The 19,594-nt window shown below is 36.0% G+C and overlaps 1 protein-coding gene across 2 annotated transcripts in view; it reads right to left on the bottom strand.

The window, feature by feature from the left end:
* Window positions 1–19,594, bottom strand: part of C5H4orf33 (chromosome 5 C4orf33 homolog) — a 202,442-nt gene that overhangs the window by 87,971 nt on the left and 94,877 nt on the right. The gene's annotated exons all lie outside the window — the stretch shown is intronic.

Genomic DNA, 19,594 nt, shown 5'->3' with positions numbered 1-19,594 from the left:
TACTAAAATAACCTTAAAGTTTCATACTTGTTTAGGCATCACTTAACCTCCATCTATGTATTCGTATAGCTGTTTATGCAGAATAGCTATTAAGATATTCATACTTATTTTTCAAAAGACACATTTGAGCCACATTCTAAACATCTCACTAAGCTAAATATAATTGATTTGTTTATTCAACAAACATTTACCCACCACGTGCAGGAGACACAGCAATGATAAGACAAAGTCCTTGCCCTTCATTGAACTTACATCTTAGTATGCAGAGAAAGTCAGTAAATAGATAAGCAAGTAAATGTAGAGGGTACTGAATGGAGGTTAGTGCTAGGAGGAAATAATAAAACAGGATGAAGAGATAGTGAGCACCGGGTTGGGGGAGAGGGACAGGAGGATACTGTATTATGTAGCAGTAATGCCCACTAGAAATAGAGGAGGCTATCCTGTCTGATGAGTTTATTTCAGCCCAGGTAACTGACCTCCTGAATACATTTCGAACTCTGACCTAGCTCTCTCGGCTTCCCTCCAGGATTATGTGGCAGATCAGTGTCTCCTTTGTCTCAAATGTTAGTGATCTCAGCACACCAATATCGGACAATCATCTAGATTCCTTCACCTCCTGGTACCTGCATTAATTCCACTAGGTTCAGTTATCATAAAACAACTGACACAAAGATTGTGCTTCTCTTTAGAGACCTATCTTTGAATGTATTCTATTTTGGAAGTCAGGTTCTTTGAGTTTGGTAGGACTTCATTTGGATAAGGGATTAAAGTTCTTTGCAGAGCTCATCACTGTTCTTTTTTGCTTTGAAGTTGGATCAGGTCTTTTGACTTTTCTATTCAAAGCCATAAAAGAGAACTGAAAAAAAAGCCAGAGGCCAAAAAATAAACAGGAAAACCAATAGAAAACTGCACCCATCCTATGTGAGAATAACCTGAGTTGCCGTCAAAATGAAATTGCTGGTGTCTTTTACTTGACTTGGAGACATTTCAGCTATATGCAGCTTATCTTTCAAGATCATTACATTAATTCTTAGCCAAAACCTGTTACTCCCCACAATTTCCATCTTCTCCACAAAGTCCATCAGCATGGCTTTAGCCATTTAAATTTCTGTGTTTCTGAAAACGTGATTCTTTTCACACCATCATCTTAACTGCTTTTCAGTTCACATGCTCCCTGTGCAGTTGCTTTGAACTTCACGGAAATTTGATCTTCTGATCTCCACTTTTTACCCACAGGGACTGAAATCATAATTCTACTTATCCTTATCACCCACCTTGAGAAGTTACAGTTTCTTCATCTGATTTTCTATTTCTAATCCTAAGTCTTGAGACTTTTATAAATATTAATCAGTGTGCAACATTGTGCTACAGCAATACTGAAAACATGAGGATTGTACAAAATGACTGAATATTTAAATATAAAAGATTCGGTTAGGATCTAGGAAGGAGAAATATCTTGAATGATAGTCATTCAGTGTAACTGAGAGTAAGGCGCTATAGGTAAGCATTGTTTCAAGCAGTGGAGAGGATTATGTGAATTGCTCCAGAAAACCAGTAAAGCTTCTGGCTCCTCCGGGGTTATGCTTAGTCCACCAACTTGCTCTGTTTCCCACTGTGGTATGCCTGCAGAAAAATACCTTAAAAGAAATGTTTACTCTGGGTTTTTGCTGGATCACAACTCCAAAAGTGATCAACTAGAACGCAGAAAATTTTTAAATTTAAGGATTAAAGAGTTTGTTAATTTCAGGGAGAATGAATATTACGAATACCTAAAAACTTTTCTTAATGGAAAATGGCTTTTGAGTTAGAGAAGGATTAGAATGAAATCACTATTCCCTCCTACTCTTCTTTCTCTTTGTATGATAAATGATAGTCAGTTTTGCTGCACTGGCAAATTTCCATATTTTTGAGATATTTTTCTCATGGCCATTGTTATACAAAGTCCACTTATCATTTAAACTGCCTATTGACTATTTTTTTCTTCTCTCTCTCTCCATGCAGTATAGGATTTTAAAAAAACTATACCACAATTTGAAACTTGGATATTAATTACCATATTACTGTTATTATAGACTGTCTAGTCAAAAGGAAACACAAAAATGTGTGGCCAAACTAGCAGAGAAGTATGAAAGGTTACCAGTTGCCAGGCAATAAGTTATTTGCTTAGTTCTATTTATTTAGATAAAGAAGAATACAAAAAGTGGAGAACCAGCAGATTAAATGGATAGGTATGTATATGACTAGAATATTTTTCCCATGTCATCAATAGTTTTTCCCTTACATAGACTGGTTTTAGTTTGAACTTGTTTAGATTTTTAATCTCCAGGAATGAATGACAAGTAAGGATAGTGATCTTACTAATTCTCTAAATTAACAAAGAAGCCATTGTGCTGTGGTACAGTTCGTCTCTTCAGAGAATACTTGTTAAAAACTGAGTGAGAGGGTTGTTGGTTTTCATTTGAGAAAATTTTATTATGTCAAACTTTGCTTTCTCAACTTTAGTTTAATATTACCTTAAAATGTAACATTGCAATAAATTCTCTATGCATATCAGCTTATACTAAGACTCCTCTAAACTACTGGGAAGAACCATTACTTGATTGGCTTTTTGATGCTTTGGGACCAGTGAAAAAGAGACTATATTCACATCTTCACTTCTGTTTCGGGTAAATGTACTTGTTTTGATGAACCTCAAAGCATTTGTTGTTAGAGCTCTTATGGAAACAGAGATACTGTAAATTGTTAGTTTAAAAAATTTTTATGGATTCATTTATTTAGCATGCTTCAAATGTGCAAAGTACTGGTTATGTCATCATCACAGTGGCATGAGACACTCCATTTGTCTCTCCCCTTCAATCTGTAACTAGTAAAACATCCATAACTCAACAAAGGTTTCTCTGCTCAACATGCCAGAATGCCAGAGACATCCACACATCTGTATACCTGAGATTGAGTGGATTGGAACACACAGAGGAGGTAGAACCAGGGTAACAGTAGAGGCAGTGCTCACAATCCTAGTCTCCTCTCCAAAGTGGCTAAGCTCACAGCCCCAGGGAACCCAGTAGTAGCAGCAGCAAAGGTAGTGCACATGACTCTGACCTCCCAGTGGCAACGGTACCCACAGCCATAGGGAACTGGGCAGTCCCTTCAGCCATGGTAGTGCCTGTGACTCCAGCCCCGCATCCACAGTGGTGGTGCCTGCAAACCAAACAACCCCAGATGCAGTGGAAGCAGTCAAGACCCTGGCTACCCCCCACCACTCCTCCGCTGTGGTGGTGCCAACAGCCAGGTGACCTCTGAAGCAGTGGGGCCATCACCATCCTGGTGCCCCCGGCAGCAGCACCAGTGACAGTGGCAACACCAGCCACAGCAAGACACCAGCAACCTGCAGGCACAAGCAGCAAAGAGGAGTGCACTGGGAATACCTCTGGCTGAGGTCGTAGAGGGTGGAAAGTGGAGATTCTCAAATATAGCCAGAGGCAGCTCGGGTAAGAGAAAACCAAAACTTGTACTATAGCGCCACCTACTGAAAAATAAAATTACCCATCTGCTGAATTATTAGAATCAAAGTAAACAAAAGCTTAACCTTAATAAAAAGTGGTGTTCACTACTTCAAATGTGCCGGGAGAAGAACAACTCATCAAGCATCATGAAAAATCATAGCAACATCGATCACAAAAAGAAAATGACAATTCTCCAGAAACTTAACTTAAAGTCACAGAAGACCATGATCTGATAGAGAATTCAAAATAGTTGTCATGAAGAAACTCAGTGAGCTACAAGAAAACTCAAAAAAAAAGCAGTTCAGTGAGCTCAGGAATAAAATTAATAAACAGAAGGAATACTTTGCCAAAGAGATTGAAACTCTAAAAAAACTAAACAGAAATTCTGGAACTGAAGAACTCAATAAATGAGATGAAGAACCCAATAGAAAGCACTGGAAATAGAGCAGACCATATGGAAGAGAGAATTTGCAAGCTTGAAGATATAAATCTAGAAGTGATTCAGGTAGAAGAAAAGAGAGACACAAGATTTTTTTAAAAATGAAGAAACTCATGAGAACAATCTGACTCCATTAGAATAGGAAACATAAGGATAATGGGTGTCCCAGAAACAGAAAAGGGGCTGAAGGCAGCAGAGAGCTTTTAAATAAGAAACAATAGCTGAGAACGTCCCAAACCTGGGGAAGGAACAAGTCCACAAAGCTAATAGAACACCTAATTATCTCAAAGCAAAATGACCTTCTCCAAGACACATTATATTGAAACTGTCAAACGTCAATGATAAAGAATTTTAAAGGCAGCCAGGAGGAAAAAACAGTAACTTACAAAGGAACCCCCCATTAGGCTATCAGCAGATTTCTCAGCAGAAATTCTACAGACCAGGAGGGAGAGGAATGACATTCTCAGAAAATGGAAAGATAAAAAACTGCCAGCCAAGAATACACTATCCAGCAAAGTTTTCCTTCAAATATTAAGGGGAAATAAAGGCTTTCTCAGACAAACAAAAGCTGAGGGAGTTCATCACTAGCAGACCTGCCTAATAAGAAATGTTGAAAGGAGCTTCTCTACCTGAAACGAAAACGCAAACGTACACAGAACTTTCAGTAAGGTGATAAACGGACAGACAGAGTTAGAAAATTGTAACTCTATATCAGAAGAGGTTGTTAAACTCAATTATAGCATAAAGTTTAAAGGGAAAAAGACATTAAAAATAACTATGGCTACTTCAATTTGGTAACAAACTCACAACATAAAAAGAGATAATTTGTGACAACAAAACATAAAAGGAGAAGAGGAAAAGGATGGAACCTGTGTAGGCAAATGAAGATAAGATGCTATCAGCGGAAAAAGAACTATTTTATCCATGAAATGTTTTATACAAATCTCATGGCAACCACAAAACAAAAATCTAAAGAAGGGAAACAAATCATAAATAAAGAGGAAGCTAAGAAAAACATCAGAAAAATCATCAAACCAAAATGGCAGACAGAAACACAGGGGAAAAGAAACAGTGGAGATATAGATCAACCAGAAAACAAAAGATAAAATGTCATAACTAAGTCCTCATATATCAGTAATCACCCTAAATGTAAAAGGATTGAATTCACCAATCAAAAGACACAAAGTGGTTGGATGGATTAAAAAACAAGATACAACTATAAGCTGCCTCCAGGAGACTCAACTCAGCTCTAAACACAGACATAGGCTCAAAGTGAAGGGGTGGAAGATAATATTCCAAGCAAATGGCAGCGAAAAGAAAGTTGGTGTAGACATACTCATATCAGACAAAATAAACTTCAAGTCAAAATAGGTAACAAGAGACACAGATGGACATTACATAATGATAAAGGGGACAATCCATCAAGAAGACATAACCTTTATTAAATGTATGCACTGAATGTAGGAGCACCAAGATATACAAGGCAACTATTAACAGACCTAAGAGAGAAACTGACAGCAACACAATAAGAGTAGTGGACTCCAACACCCCACATACATCAATGGATAGATCATTGAGACAGAAATTCAACAAGGAAATAGCAGCTTTAAATGAATGGACTTAATATATATCTGCAGAACATTCCATCCAAATGTAGCATGATACACATTTTTCTCAAGTGCACATGGAACATTCTCAAGGGTAGACCATAAGTTGGGACACAAAACAAGTTTCAGTAAATTTAAGAAAATTGAAATCATATCAAGCATTTTTTCTGACCACAATGGTATGAAACTAGAAATCAACTATAAGAAGAAAGCTTGAAAAATCACAAATATGTGGAGACTAAACATGCTACTGAAAAACTACTGAGTCAATGAAGAAGTCAAAGGAGAAAACAAAAAGTATTTGAAGACAAATGTAAATGAATATATGACATACCCAAATCTATGTGATGCAGTAAAAGCAGTACTAATGGGGAAGTTTACAGCAGTACAGACCTACCTCAGGAACCAAGAATGTAAAATAATCTAAACTACACCTAAAGGAACTAGAAAAAGAACAAATAAAGCCCAAAGCCAGTAGAAGGAAGGAAATAACAAAAATCAGAGCAGAAATACATAAAATAGAGACCAAAAAGACAATAGAAAAGATGAATGAAAACTAATCTTTGAAAAGATAAACAAAATTGACAAACCTTTAGATAAACTCACTTACAAAAAAAAAGAGAAGGTTCAAATAAATAAAATCAGTAATGAAAGAGAAGTTACAACAGATACCACAGAAATACAAAGGATTGTAAGAGAGTGCTGTGAACAGCTATATGCCAACAATTTGACAACCTAGAAGAAATAGATACATTCTTAGAATCATACAACCTTCCAAGACTAAAACATGAAAAAACAGAAAATTTGAATAGACTGATCATTGGTAAGAACATTGAAACAGTAATCATCCCAAAAAACAAAACAACCAGATGACGTCACAGGGGAATTCTATCAAATATTCAAAGATTTCATACCTATCCTTTTCAAACTCTTCCAAAAAATTGAAGAGGAGGGAATGATTCCTTACTCATTTTACAAGGCCAACATTACCCTGATACCAAAACCAGTCAAGGACAACACAAGGAAAGAAAATTATAGATGAATATCTGTGAACAAATTAGATGCAAAATCCTCAACAAAATATTAGCAAACCAAATTCAACAATATACTAAAAGGATCATACACTATGATCAAGTGGGATTTATCTCAGGGATGTAAGAATGGTTCAATACCCACAAATCAATCAATGTGATACACCACATTAACAAAATAAAGGATAAAAAAATCACATGATCATCTCAATAGATGCAGAAACTTGACAAGATTCAACATTGATCTATGATTTTTAAAACTCTCAATAAAATGGGCATAGAGGGAATGTACCTTAATATAATAAAGGCCATATGTTACAAACCCACAGCTAGCATCATACTCAGCAATGAAAAGCTGAAAGCCTTTTCTCTAAGATAAGGAACAAGGCAAGAATGCCCACTCTTGCTACTTTTATTCAACATAGTATTGGAAGTTCTAGGGAGAGCAACTAGACAATAGAAAGAAATAAAAGGCATTCAAATTGAAGAGGAAGGAGTAAAACTGTCACTGTTTGCAGATGTCATGATATTATGTATAGAAAACACTAAAGACTTCACCAAAAAACTATTATAAATAATAAAGAAATACAGTAAAGTTGCAGGGTACAAAATCAATATACAGAAATCTTTTGTATGTCTAACACTAACAACAAACACTAACAACAAACTAACAGAAAGAGAAATTAAGAAAACTACCCCATTTACAATCACAATAAAAAGAATAAAATACCTAGGAATAAATTTAACCAAGGGAGTGAAAGACCTATACACTGAAAACCATAAGACATTGTTGAAATAAATTAAAGAAGACACAAAAAATAGAAGGATATTTCATGCTCATGGATTGGAAGAATTAACATTATTAAAATGTCCACATTACTTAAAGAAATCTACAGATTCAATGCAATCCCTATAAAAATCCCAATGACATTTTTCACTAAAAATGCCTTGAAATTTGTATGGAACCACAAAAGACCCCAAATAGCTAAAGCAATCCTGAGAAAAAAGAACAAAGCTGGAAGTATCACAGTCCCTGATTTCAAATTACATTACAAAGTTATAGTAATCAAAAAAGCATGGTACTGGCAGAAAGACCACAGATCAATGGAATAGAATTGAGAGCCTAGTAATAAACCCACACGTACATGGACAACTAACTTATGACAAAGGAGCAAGAATGTACAATGGAGAAAGGAAAGTGTCTTCAATAAATGGTATTGGGAAAACTGGACAGCCACATGCAAAAAAAAAATAAATGAAACTAGACCACTATCTTAACACCATACACAAAAATTAACTCAAAATGGATTAAAGACTTGAATGTAAGACCTGAAATTGTAAAACTCCTGGAAGAAAACATAGGTAGTATGCTCTTTGATGTCGGTCTTAACAACATCTTTTTGGATATGTCTCCTCGGCAAAGGAAACAAAAGCAAAAATAAACAAATGAGACTACATAAAGCTAAAAAGCTTTTGCATACCATAGGAAACCAACAACAAAATGAAAAGACAACCTACCAAATGGGAGAAGATATTTGCAAATCATACATCTGATAAGGGGTTAATATCTGAAACATATAAAGAACACGTACAACTCAACAACAACAACAAAACAATTAACAAGTGGTGAGAGGATCTGAATAGATGTTTTTCCAAAGAAGACATTCAACAGACACATGAAAAGATGCTCAAGGAGCTTCCCTGGTGGCGCAGTGGTTGGGAATCTGCCTGCCAATGCGGGGGACATGGGTTCGGGCCCTGGTCTGGGAGGATCCCACATGCCACGGAGCAACTGGGCCCATGAGCCACAACTACTGAGCCTGCGCGTCTGGAGCTTGTGCTCCGCAACAAGAGAGGCCGCAACAGTGAGAGGCCCGCGCACCGCGATGAAGAGTGGCCCCCACTCACCGCAACTAGAGAAAGCCCTCACACAGAAGCGAAGACCCAACACAGCCAAAAATAAATAAATTTTAAAAAAAATTAAAAACAAAAAGGATGTAATCATTTAAAAAAAAAAAAAAGATGCTCAACATCACTAATTATCAAAGAAGTGCAAATCAAAACCACAATGAGATATTACCTCATTCCCTTTAGAATGGCTGTTATCAAAAAGACAAGAAATAACAAGTGTTGGAGAGGATGTGGCGATAAGGGAACCCCCATAACGCTGTTGGTAGGAACATAAATTGGTGCATCCACTATGGAAGACAATGTGGAGATTCCTCAAAAAATTAAGAATAAGTTAATCATATGATCCAGCTATTCCACTTCCAGGTATTTATCTGAAGAATACCAAAACACTAAGTTGAAAAGATATATGCACCCCTATGTCCATTGCAGCATTATTTACAGTAGCCAAGATGTGGAAATAACCTAAATGCCCATTGATGAATGAAGGAATAAAGAAGATGTGGTATATATATGCAATGGAATAGTACTCAGCCATTAAAAAATGATGAAACCTGGCCATTTTCAACGACATGGATGGACCTTGAGGGTATTATGCTAAGTGAAATAAATCAGACAGAGAAAACAAATACCATATGATTTCACTCATATGCAGAATATTAAAAATAGATAAACAAGCAAACAAAACAAAACAAAAACAAACACTTACCTACGGGTAACAGACTGGTGGTTTCCAAAGGGGAAGGGTGGTGGGGGGAAGACAAAATGGGTAAAGGGGGTCCATGTATGGTGACAGATGGAAACTAGATTTTTGGAGTTGAGCATGCTGTAGTGTATGCAGAAATAGATTAATAATGTTGTACACATTAAACTTATATAATATAAACCAATGTTACCTCAATTTTTTTTTAAGTGTGCAAAATACTACCCGAACACTGATGGGGGTTTGGGAGGGGGGTGGTGTCATAACTTAAGATGGGTCTGTTCCTCTTGGAGACCAAGTTTCAGGAAGAGAAAATGTAGCCATTACAGGTAACACATGTCTGGTACTCCTGCAGCTTTCTGTGCCGTGGACTACAGTGATTCCCAGGCACATCATATCATCCATTTACCTGCTGCATGGCTACTGCGTGCTAAGCATGTACCCCTTATTCTGGAAGAAAGATATACACACCAGAGGGTTTCAGGATAACATTAATACATTAATTGTCAAAGATATAAACAAATATTTGTCTCACTCTTCTTATTCATATGTATTCTCTTAGAACCTAGAGTCTCCCACAGACAGAAATCATGAGATACCTCTTGGGATTACTGAATACGTGGCCTTAAAAAGTGAATGCAACTTCCAAAAGTTTTAAATTTAAAGTCAAGGTGTACCTAAACCACTGGGGAAATCTGGCTCAATTTGTATTATCATTTTTCACCATACCACTTTATTCTTGGTCTCTCTTGAAATTTTCTTCTGAAGTACAGGCAAAGTTTCTGTCATTAGGGGACTACTGTTGTGTGAAGTCAGCAAGTGCATTTCAAACTTTAAAATATGCATTAAAGGCATTATAGTTGCAGTCAGTAATTACAGTAAGCTCTAAAACCCTGGCCTAACAGGTTCAAGGACAATGCTATAGTGGTATATATATATATATAATACCTACTTGTTATGACAACCTTATGTAAACACAATTTCAAGTAAGTGTTCATTTCATAATGACTTCTGCTATCAATACTCAATCTACTTAGTTACCAGAAACTGTCAATATGCCCTTCACCTCACATGTTCTTAAGTGACACGTACCACTTCTCCAGCTTGTTATTTATTTGTTAGCTTTATTGATTTAAATTCCTTCTCTACTTCTACTTACATGTCTAGAGGAGAATGATATTAGAACAGACTTTGTGACAAAGATGCAATGAACAGCTTAAAGTGATCACTACTGGATCAATCTGTAAGGTTGAGGGAAAATGGAGAGATATAATTGCATCAAGATGTGTTTATCACTATTCTTAATTTACACAAACCGATTTCCATGAATGTACCTATTAAATTCAGCTAATATTTTCTTTTCAGATAATAAAGAACCCAATCCTGTCATTTAACAAACATTTTTTAGTACCTACTATGTGTTCCCAACAGCACTGGGGAGGGAAAGATGAATAAGACATGCTCTTTGTTTACAACCTAGTGGGGGAAAAAGAAAGAATTTAAATAATCACACTACAATGTAGTGAGTACCAAAGTAGACATTTGAATGTTTGGGGTTTTGAATTTTTTGTTTTTGCTATAAATAATAACAACATCTTCCTAAGGACTGCCAATGAAATAAAAGTCCTTGATGGGATTGTGTAGGCAAGTTTAAACAGAACCTCAAGAGTTCAATTGCTTTGCATAATAGAGGAAGAAGATTTTGACCATCTAGGAGAGAGGTCTAGGACAGCACAGTCCAGTAGAAATATAATGTGAGCCACATATATAATTTTAAAGATTCTGATGGTCACATTTTAAAAAAAATAAAACAAGAAAAAGGGGAAATTAATTTTAATAATATATTTTATTTAACTCAATATATCCAAAACATTGTCACTTTAATAATTAAAAACTTATTACCAATATATTTTACGATCTTTTTTCAAAGTCGTCAAAATCTGGCTTGTATTTTACACTTACAGCACATCTGATCTAAAACTAGCTACATTTCAAATGCTCTAGAGCCACCTCAGGTGATCAGTGGCTAGAGCACCCGACAGCACAGATCTAGTAGATGATAGAAGAGGGAGTGAGCAATGAGAGGGCAGAAGCCTGTGTACCGTGCAATACAATCTATCCCATAGCCCCCGCAATCTTCAGTTAAGGATACAGTACTCAAATACTTGGTGTGAGGAATCTGTGTTGCAGAAAATGATGAAGCTCAGCTTCACAAAAGTACTTATGTGGTGTGGGTCAAATGTGCAACAGTATGTTTAAAGACAAGGAGACACGAAAGGGTGTGAATAAATAGCTGAAGAAGTTAAGAGTTGTTATTAAGGGATGAAGCCAGACAGACGTGCCGGGGTGAGAATGGAAAGGACTCTGTGCACCACGCAAAGGGATTTGGTCTTATGTTGAACACAGTAGGGAATTATGGAGTGTGTTTATGCCTGAGAATGCATGATCGGATTTCTGCGTAATTTCACCTAGATGTCCCGTAGACACTTCAAACTCAACATGATCAAAATTTAACTCATTGATGAACCATTCCTTCAAACCTGCCATTTCTATGTTTCTTAATTCCTCCCACTTTTTTTATTTTTAATAAATTTATTTATTTATTTATTTTTGGCTGCGTTGGGTCTTCGTTGCTGCGCGTGGGCTTTCTCTAGCTGCAGAGAGCGGGGGCTACTCTTCGTTGCAGTGCACGGGCTTCTCATTGAGGTGGCTTCTCTTGTTGCGGAGCACGGGCTCTAGGTGCACGAGCTTCAGTAGTTGTGGTACTCGGGTTCAGTAGTTGTGGCACACGTGCTTAGTTGCTCCACGGCATGTGGGATCTTCCAGGACCAGGGCTTGAACCTGTGTCCCCTGCATTGACAGGCGGGTTCTTAACCACTGCACTGCCAGGGAAGTCCTCCTCCCACTCTTTTATCCTCCCAGACCTACTTCCTAAGGTCCTGCAAGGCTAACTACTTTTCCCACTCTCCACTTCCCTAACCCTATTTCAGGCCATTACTATCTCTTGACTGGATTATTACAACTGGTCTCCTTCTTCAGTCTTGATCAATTTCAATCCATTCCCCACAGAAACATAAATTCGTCTAAAATGCAAAGTAAATCCCAAAGTTTTCTGTTTGTCTCCTGCTTTTCTTAGAAGAAATTCTCAATCTCCTAAAATTGGTTTAGAAGGTTCTGAGTGATCTGGCTCTTGATTACTTCTCCAGCTTCAACCCAATTTCTTCTCACCCTCCACTTAAGCCATATTGAACTTCTTAGAGTCCACCAAATGTGCCCACCACTTCAGAGCCTGGCAGGGGCTGTGTCTGATTTATGGAACATATTCCCTAATTTTGTGGTCTCTATATACATGACCTTCTAGGAAGTCTTTCCAATTGCCCCCAAGTGTAAGTTAGACTGCCCTCCTATATGGCTCCCTAGTTCCCTATATTTCTCCTGTCATAACAATAGCACGCTGTTTTATAATTTTCCATTAAGGCATTATTTCCCAGTCAACTAATTTTTCCACTAACACAGAGTAACCACGTATTTTTCTCAGTGGTACCTTCAGGTCAAACCATACCTGGCAAAGATTTAGGTACTAAGGAAATGTTTGTTGAATGCTTAATTTATATCAATAGATCTGAGGCTTATAGAGAGCAGAGGAAGGTATCAAGTTAGGTTACTGTGACAGTCTATATAATAATAAATGTTGAAAGTCTGAAATAGACAGGAGGACTAACAATATGTGGGGGATGAGTGAAGTATAGTGAAAGATATTTAGAAAGTAAATTTGACATGACTTGGTAACTAAGTGGATGTAGGAGATAAGAGAAAAGAGTTAAGGATAATGCCTAGTTTTAAATCTTAGTTAGTGATTCCAGTAAAAGAAGAAACACAAAAAAAGAGCAGCAAGCTTGTGTGTAGGGAAGGTAAATAAGGGTGTAGAGGTCAATTTTGAAAACATTTAGTTTCAGGGAAATGTAGAAGATCCAACTACTGATTGAGAACCTCCTACTGGAAGTAAAGCTTAGTCTAAAAATTCATTCTAAAAGGATCACTAAGAACTGGGAGCCCTATACACTTCAAAAAGTTGTAGTAAATCTTTTGCCACATGTTCAGTGCTTCCATCTAATCTTTTAGTTGTCAACTCAAGTATTAGCAGACAACAAATATTACCAAAAACAAAAGAGAGTTTCTACTATGACATATAAAAATTGAAATAGTTAAATAAAAGTTGGAGGAGACTGATTTTGCAGGAAAAATAAAACTTCAAAGGAAATTAATACTCTTAGGTAGAAAATAGGGACTTCCCTGGTGGTCCAGTGGTTAAGAATCCACCTTCCAATGCAGGGGACGCGGGTTCGATCCCTGGTCAGGGAACTAAGATCCCACATGCTGCAGGGCAGCTAAGCCCAAGTGCCACAACTACTGAACCTGCACACTCCAGAGCCATAACTAGAGAAGCCCACACTGCACAACAAAGCACCTATGGGCCACAACGAAAGATTCTGCATGCTGGAACAAAGATCCCACGTACTGCAATTAAGACCCAACACAGCCAAATTAATTAATTAATTAATTAATTAATTTTTAAAGAGAAAGTAAATAAAATACTGCAACCATGAAAAAGAACAGGATACCATTAAAAAAAACAAAACAAAAAGGACATTCCGAGAACAAAAAGAGGGGGTAGATTCCTAGAAAATTAGAACTTTGACAGTGGAAATGAAAAGTTCAAAAGATAAGTCTGAAGAGAAATTTAGAGAATATTCTAGAAATTTGGGCCAAAAGATAAAAAAGATGAAATAAAGATAAGAAATTTGCCAGTGAGGTCAAAAAGTTATAGTAAGATAGGAGTTCCACAAACGGAGTACAGAGAAAAGAGAGAGGAGACGACCATTTGTATTAGTTTCCTATGACTGCTATAACAAACTACCACAAACCTGGTGGCTTAAAACTACATAAATATATTTGCTTTCAGTACTGTACTGTAGATCAGAAGACTAAACTCAGTCTCACTGGGTTAATATTAAGTTGTTGGTAAGGCTGGTTCCTTCTGAAGTCTCCAGGGAAGAATTCCTTTCCTTGCCTTTTCCTGCTTGTAGAAACCACTCATATTCCTTGCCACGTAGTTCCTTTCCTCCATCCTCAAAGCATATTACTCTAACCTCATTTTTGTCATCACAGGGCCTTCTCTCTAACTCTTCATACCTCTTATAAGGACCATTATGATTGCATCAGGCTTACCCAGATAATCCAGGATAATTTTCCTATCTCAAGATAATTAACTTGACCACATCTGCAAAATTCTTTTTGCCATAAGATTTACATGTTCCAGAGATTAGAACATGGACATCTCGAGGGGGTGAGGGTGGGGGTGGGGTGAGGGGGACCAGAGAGAGCATTATTCAGCCTACTACACTGTTGATAAAATAATTCATGACAACTTCCCACAACCAGAAGATCTTAGTCTGGAGGTTAAAAATACGCCTTACTTCCCAGCACAGTAATGAATACACAATAAAGCACAGTGTAGTAAATTTTAAAATATCAGAAATATATGAAGATCCTATAGACTACAGTGTAAACCGTAATTATGTACTTCTACCCAAGAGTACATTAAACATTAGAAGACAATGGAAAGAAATTATTTCCAACCTAGTATTCCACAACCAGCTAAACTACTAGTCAAGTGTCAAGTTAGTATAACCCTGATATCCATACCTGACAAAGATACTACAAGAAATGAAAAGTTAAAGGTCAATATTTCTCAAATTAAATAACCCTAAATGAAATATTAGCAAATTAAATCCAGTAATATATTAACAGGATAAGATATCAACACCAAGTAGAGTTTATTCCCACAATGCAAGGTTAATTGAACATTTGAATGTAATCACAATCAGTATAAATGACCACATCCATAGACTAAAGGAAAAAATAATATAAATATACTAATAGACTAAGAGAAAGCAATTGATAAAATTCAACATCTATTCATGATAAAGACTCTCAGCAAACTAGCAATACAAAAGAACTTTCTCAATCCAATAAAGGTTTGTTTTGTTTTGTTTTTTGGTGAATATTGGCAAGCTGATTTTAAAATTTATATGAAGATGCAGAGGACCCTGAATAGCCAAGACAACCTTGAAGAAGAATTAAGCTGGATGATTTATACTTCCAGATATCAAGACTTACTGTAAATCTACAGCAATCAAAAGGGAAAAATTAAGTCAAGTCATAGTAGTCAAAATAATGGTAACTCCTAAAGAGTGAGTATTGACTAGATCAGGGACTAAGAAACCTTTTGATTGATAAAAATGTTCTATATCTTCATTTAGATGGTGTATACAGGTGTGTATGTGTGTGTGTGTATATATATATATATATATATATATATATATATATATATATAGTCATCAAACTATACCTTTAAGATTTATGCAACTTGCTATATATAACTTCACCTTGATAAAATTTGAAAGGTTTAATTTATATTTCAGGGTAGAATAAAAACATCTTCAGACATGTAAAGTCACAAATATGCTTTCTGTGAAAGCTATTCGTGGATGTATTCTACAAAATGAGAGAGCAAACCAACAAAGAGGAAGGCCCGGGACAGAAAAAATAGATCAAACCAAGGAGAGAAAATGAAGGGATTCCCAGCATGAGGGTAAATAAATCCCAGAATGTCAGCTGTACCTCAGATAGGAGGGAGAATAGCCCAGATTGGAGCAAGCTCTGGGAGAGAGAACTCCAAAAAGATTAATTTGATAGAATGCCTGGTACATCTGACCATATAGAGAGGAGATTTAGACAACTGCAGATAATTTGAAGTTTAATTAATGAAAGGTACAGAGAAAAACAAAAACAATAAATAAGACAACTTTTTTTCCAGGAAGCCCATAAATTGTATAGGAAAATTAACTTAAACAGTTTATTAATTAACTTGGCTCTTTGAACAGCCTTTACTTGGTTATAATCATGTGTTCACCAAATATCTAACCAAATATACTATAAATATAAAAGGGGTTAAATAATCAGCTAAGGGGTGAAAGAGTTTCCTCTGGGGTGGAGGGATTAGTGGGAGGCATAGCTGGAGACTGATATTTTTGTAGTAAACCTGGCAGCATATTTCAACTTCATAAATGATGTGCATGCACAATTTTTACTTAAATAAGATCTCAAAAATTTTCAGAGAGGATGGGAGTGATGCAAAAGAGATTAACAGGTGATCAGTCAGGAGATGAACTTCAGAAGGACTAATGGTGGGACTGAGTGATAGATTGCTGTGGATCATGGTCTAGATGGAATAGCTCAAGGTTTTCCAATTAAGTTTTCAATGCTATACCCTTGCATTTTAAACCTATCATTTTTCAGAGCAAGACAACCTTTCTTTTTGAAACTCCTTTTTTTTTAATGCAAAATGCTTTAAATAATTTGTGAAGCATTCTGTCAGCATTTTATGCTTGCTGGGAAAAGAAGTTTTCTTCTCTCTTCCTATTATTGCTATCTCTCAACACTTGCAGCAGAGAATTTATTACTTATTAAAGCAGATGACATTCCTTAAGTGTTTTCAGGAATTATAAACAATTACAGGAAAGAAAAGTGTTTCCATTACCAAAAAGGTAATAATGATGGAACCCAGTATTGAATATGCCAGGGAGATCACACAGCTTAGAGAGCAAGCACAGTGTTTTAACCTTTATCCTAGCTGATAGAAGATGATGCAGTATTCTATTATCCAGAATGACAAGTGATTTATTGGGATACTTTCTTTTCTTCCAAACTGTTTTAAACCACTGTGTTTTTTTTTCCAGTTGCACTGATTTTTCATCTTAGTGCACATACAGGGCTATAAACATTTGAGTGATCATAAAAAAAAAAAACAATAAAAAACCCACCACCACCAACATTCTCAGTTCTGAAGATACTCACTTTGTTAGTGCTATACCACATGGAGGTTTGCCTCATTGCATGCCCAAACAGCTTTTATTTAGGCAGATTTTTTGTAGCCTTGTCTAAAAGTAAACAAAGGCTTAGAAAATTCCTAACATTTTCCCCAAAATCTGCTTGCTAAAATCTTTTAGAAAAAATCATTGTATGAGGAGCCAGATACTCTTGCTAAAAGAGAAAATTACTTTAAAATAGGATTCTGAAACATTTAAGGATGCAGGGAGCAAATTAAAGGCTGATAGTGGAACTGTGATGATTATGTATGTGCCATTTTTCAAGCCTGAAATTCTGGTGTGCATTTTCCTTGCCCTCAAGGGAGGTGAGATTGTCAGTCTTATGGTAGTTGTTCAGAAAACCAACAGACAAGCAGTTTTCCTGAGGTTCTGAAATAAGAACAAATCATTTAAGAACCTTTCCTCCTAATGTTCTTCTCCAATGGAGAGAAAGACCCCTACTCCAGGTCACTGCTTAGAGTGGCAGATAATTATTTGGTTTTCAGGTAGGGAGCTGGTGGGGAGTACTAGAGTCAAAGGGTGCTTTGTAACACTGATATCTTTTTGACAAATTGCCCAGATTTCCTGGTTAATGAGCCACTGTTACCTATGTTCTGTAGATCTACAAAATGAAAGTTCTGAAAGATAAAGACTGCCACTCTAGTGCATTTTCCATTATTGCTTGCCCTTTGGGACTTTGTTACATACTAAAACTTAGAACTGTGTATGCATGAAATGGGGGGAAAATGTTATTAAAGATAACGATCAGTATAGTTTCAGGTTTCTTTTTATTTTAAAACATATAATCTAGCAAGAAGGAAGTCTAAAGTATTGAGGCCTACTTAGATTAGGGAACAAAAGAATTGGATCCTGACTAATGAGTGGTTTCAGTAAATTCCTTAATCTTTGTGCACCTAGGGCTTTATCATCTGGCAAAAAATAAAGTGAAAAAAAGAAGAGACATTAACTCTAAAAAGCCTTCTAACTCCAAAAGTGGTTTTATTTTCAAAATATCATCATTTCTATGGGATATTAATCTACGATATTATCTGTTTAGAATATTCAAACATTTTATCTATACTTTTATAATTTCTTCTGTTTACATTTACTATTAATCTTGTGATTTACATAGTTTTAAAAATCACATCCATAAAGGATATTAGGAAAATTTGTTGTGTGAGGCCAGTGTGATAATTTTTTATTTGATATTAAAATTATATTAATTAAGATGCTGGGAGTTTGGGGTTAATATATGCAAACCATTACATTTAGAATGGATAAAAAACAAAGTCCTACTCTACAGCACAGGAAACTATATCCAATCTCCTGGGATAAACCATAATGGAAAAGAATATAAAAAAAGAATGTATATATGTGTATAACTGAGTCACTTTGCTGTACAGCAGAAATTAGCACAACATTGTAAATCAACTGTACTTCAATTTTAAAAAAGTATAAAAAAAATTTAAAAATTAAAAAAAAAGATGCTGTCATTAGTTGTTTTAATTAATATAATGAAATATTTCAGCTATATTAAAAAGTAAGGATATAATAAACATCTACCACCTATTATAATAACTTTCTAGGCCCAAGATGGAGCTGCTCCTGCCTTGGGTACCAAGTGAGCAAATTGAAACTTAGGTGAACTTTCTTGTCCCTGTAAATGTTCCACTTGACCAGAAATGCAGTATAGCCAGTCAGCCAATCCCCAAACATGAAGCCAACTCTGAGCTCTATAGTTATTTCCTTTTCCCTTCTCACCCCAAACAAGGTTGACTATGTGGCTCCAGCCAATTAGATATTTTATATTTTTCTCTTCCTTGTCCTTTATCTTTATCCTATAACAGCTTCCTGCCTTCCACCCCATTTTGCAGTTTTCTGAATAGAGATGGTCTGCTTCATCAAGTGTTAATAAAGTTTGTATCACCTAAATTCCCTGCTTTAAGCATTTTTTAACACACTCAATTGAAGAAAAAATTCCATTCATCTTTTCTCTCTCAAAATAGCCATTATCCAAAAGCCATTATTTCTAACCATGTTCTTATAATTTTACCTATAAACTCTGTATTTGTATACAATGTGTCATCTTGCATGTGTCTATTCTTTATAAAATAGTAGCATACTGTACTTATGCTATACATATACTTTTGAGATTATCTACACTGATTATTTGGCTATAACTCATAATTTTAATTGTTCTATTTTGATGAATTAATGTGACAAAATTTGTTTATGCATTCTCATAATGAATGTGAAGGTGGGCCAACATTCATAAACTCTCAGAGGAGAATTCTGCTACCCCAACTCCCAGCTCAGGCCGAAACAGGTAAGTTGCTTAGCTGACTCTCTGTGCCAGTGAGTAGATATTTTTCCAGTTCACCCTTGACTTATTCACTGTTGTTGCAACTGTTCCATAGTTTTTCATTTTATTTTCCATTCCATTTTCTTTTTTTTTTTTTCATGGTAAAGACT

This window comes from Balaenoptera ricei, chromosome 5 (genome assembly GCF_028023285.1).
Source record: "Balaenoptera ricei isolate mBalRic1 chromosome 5, mBalRic1.hap2, whole genome shotgun sequence".
NCBI lineage: Eukaryota > Metazoa > Chordata > Mammalia > Artiodactyla > Balaenopteridae > Balaenoptera > Balaenoptera ricei.
Note: the sequence above shows the minus strand (reverse complement) of the source record. Positions and strands in the feature narration are given on the sequence as shown.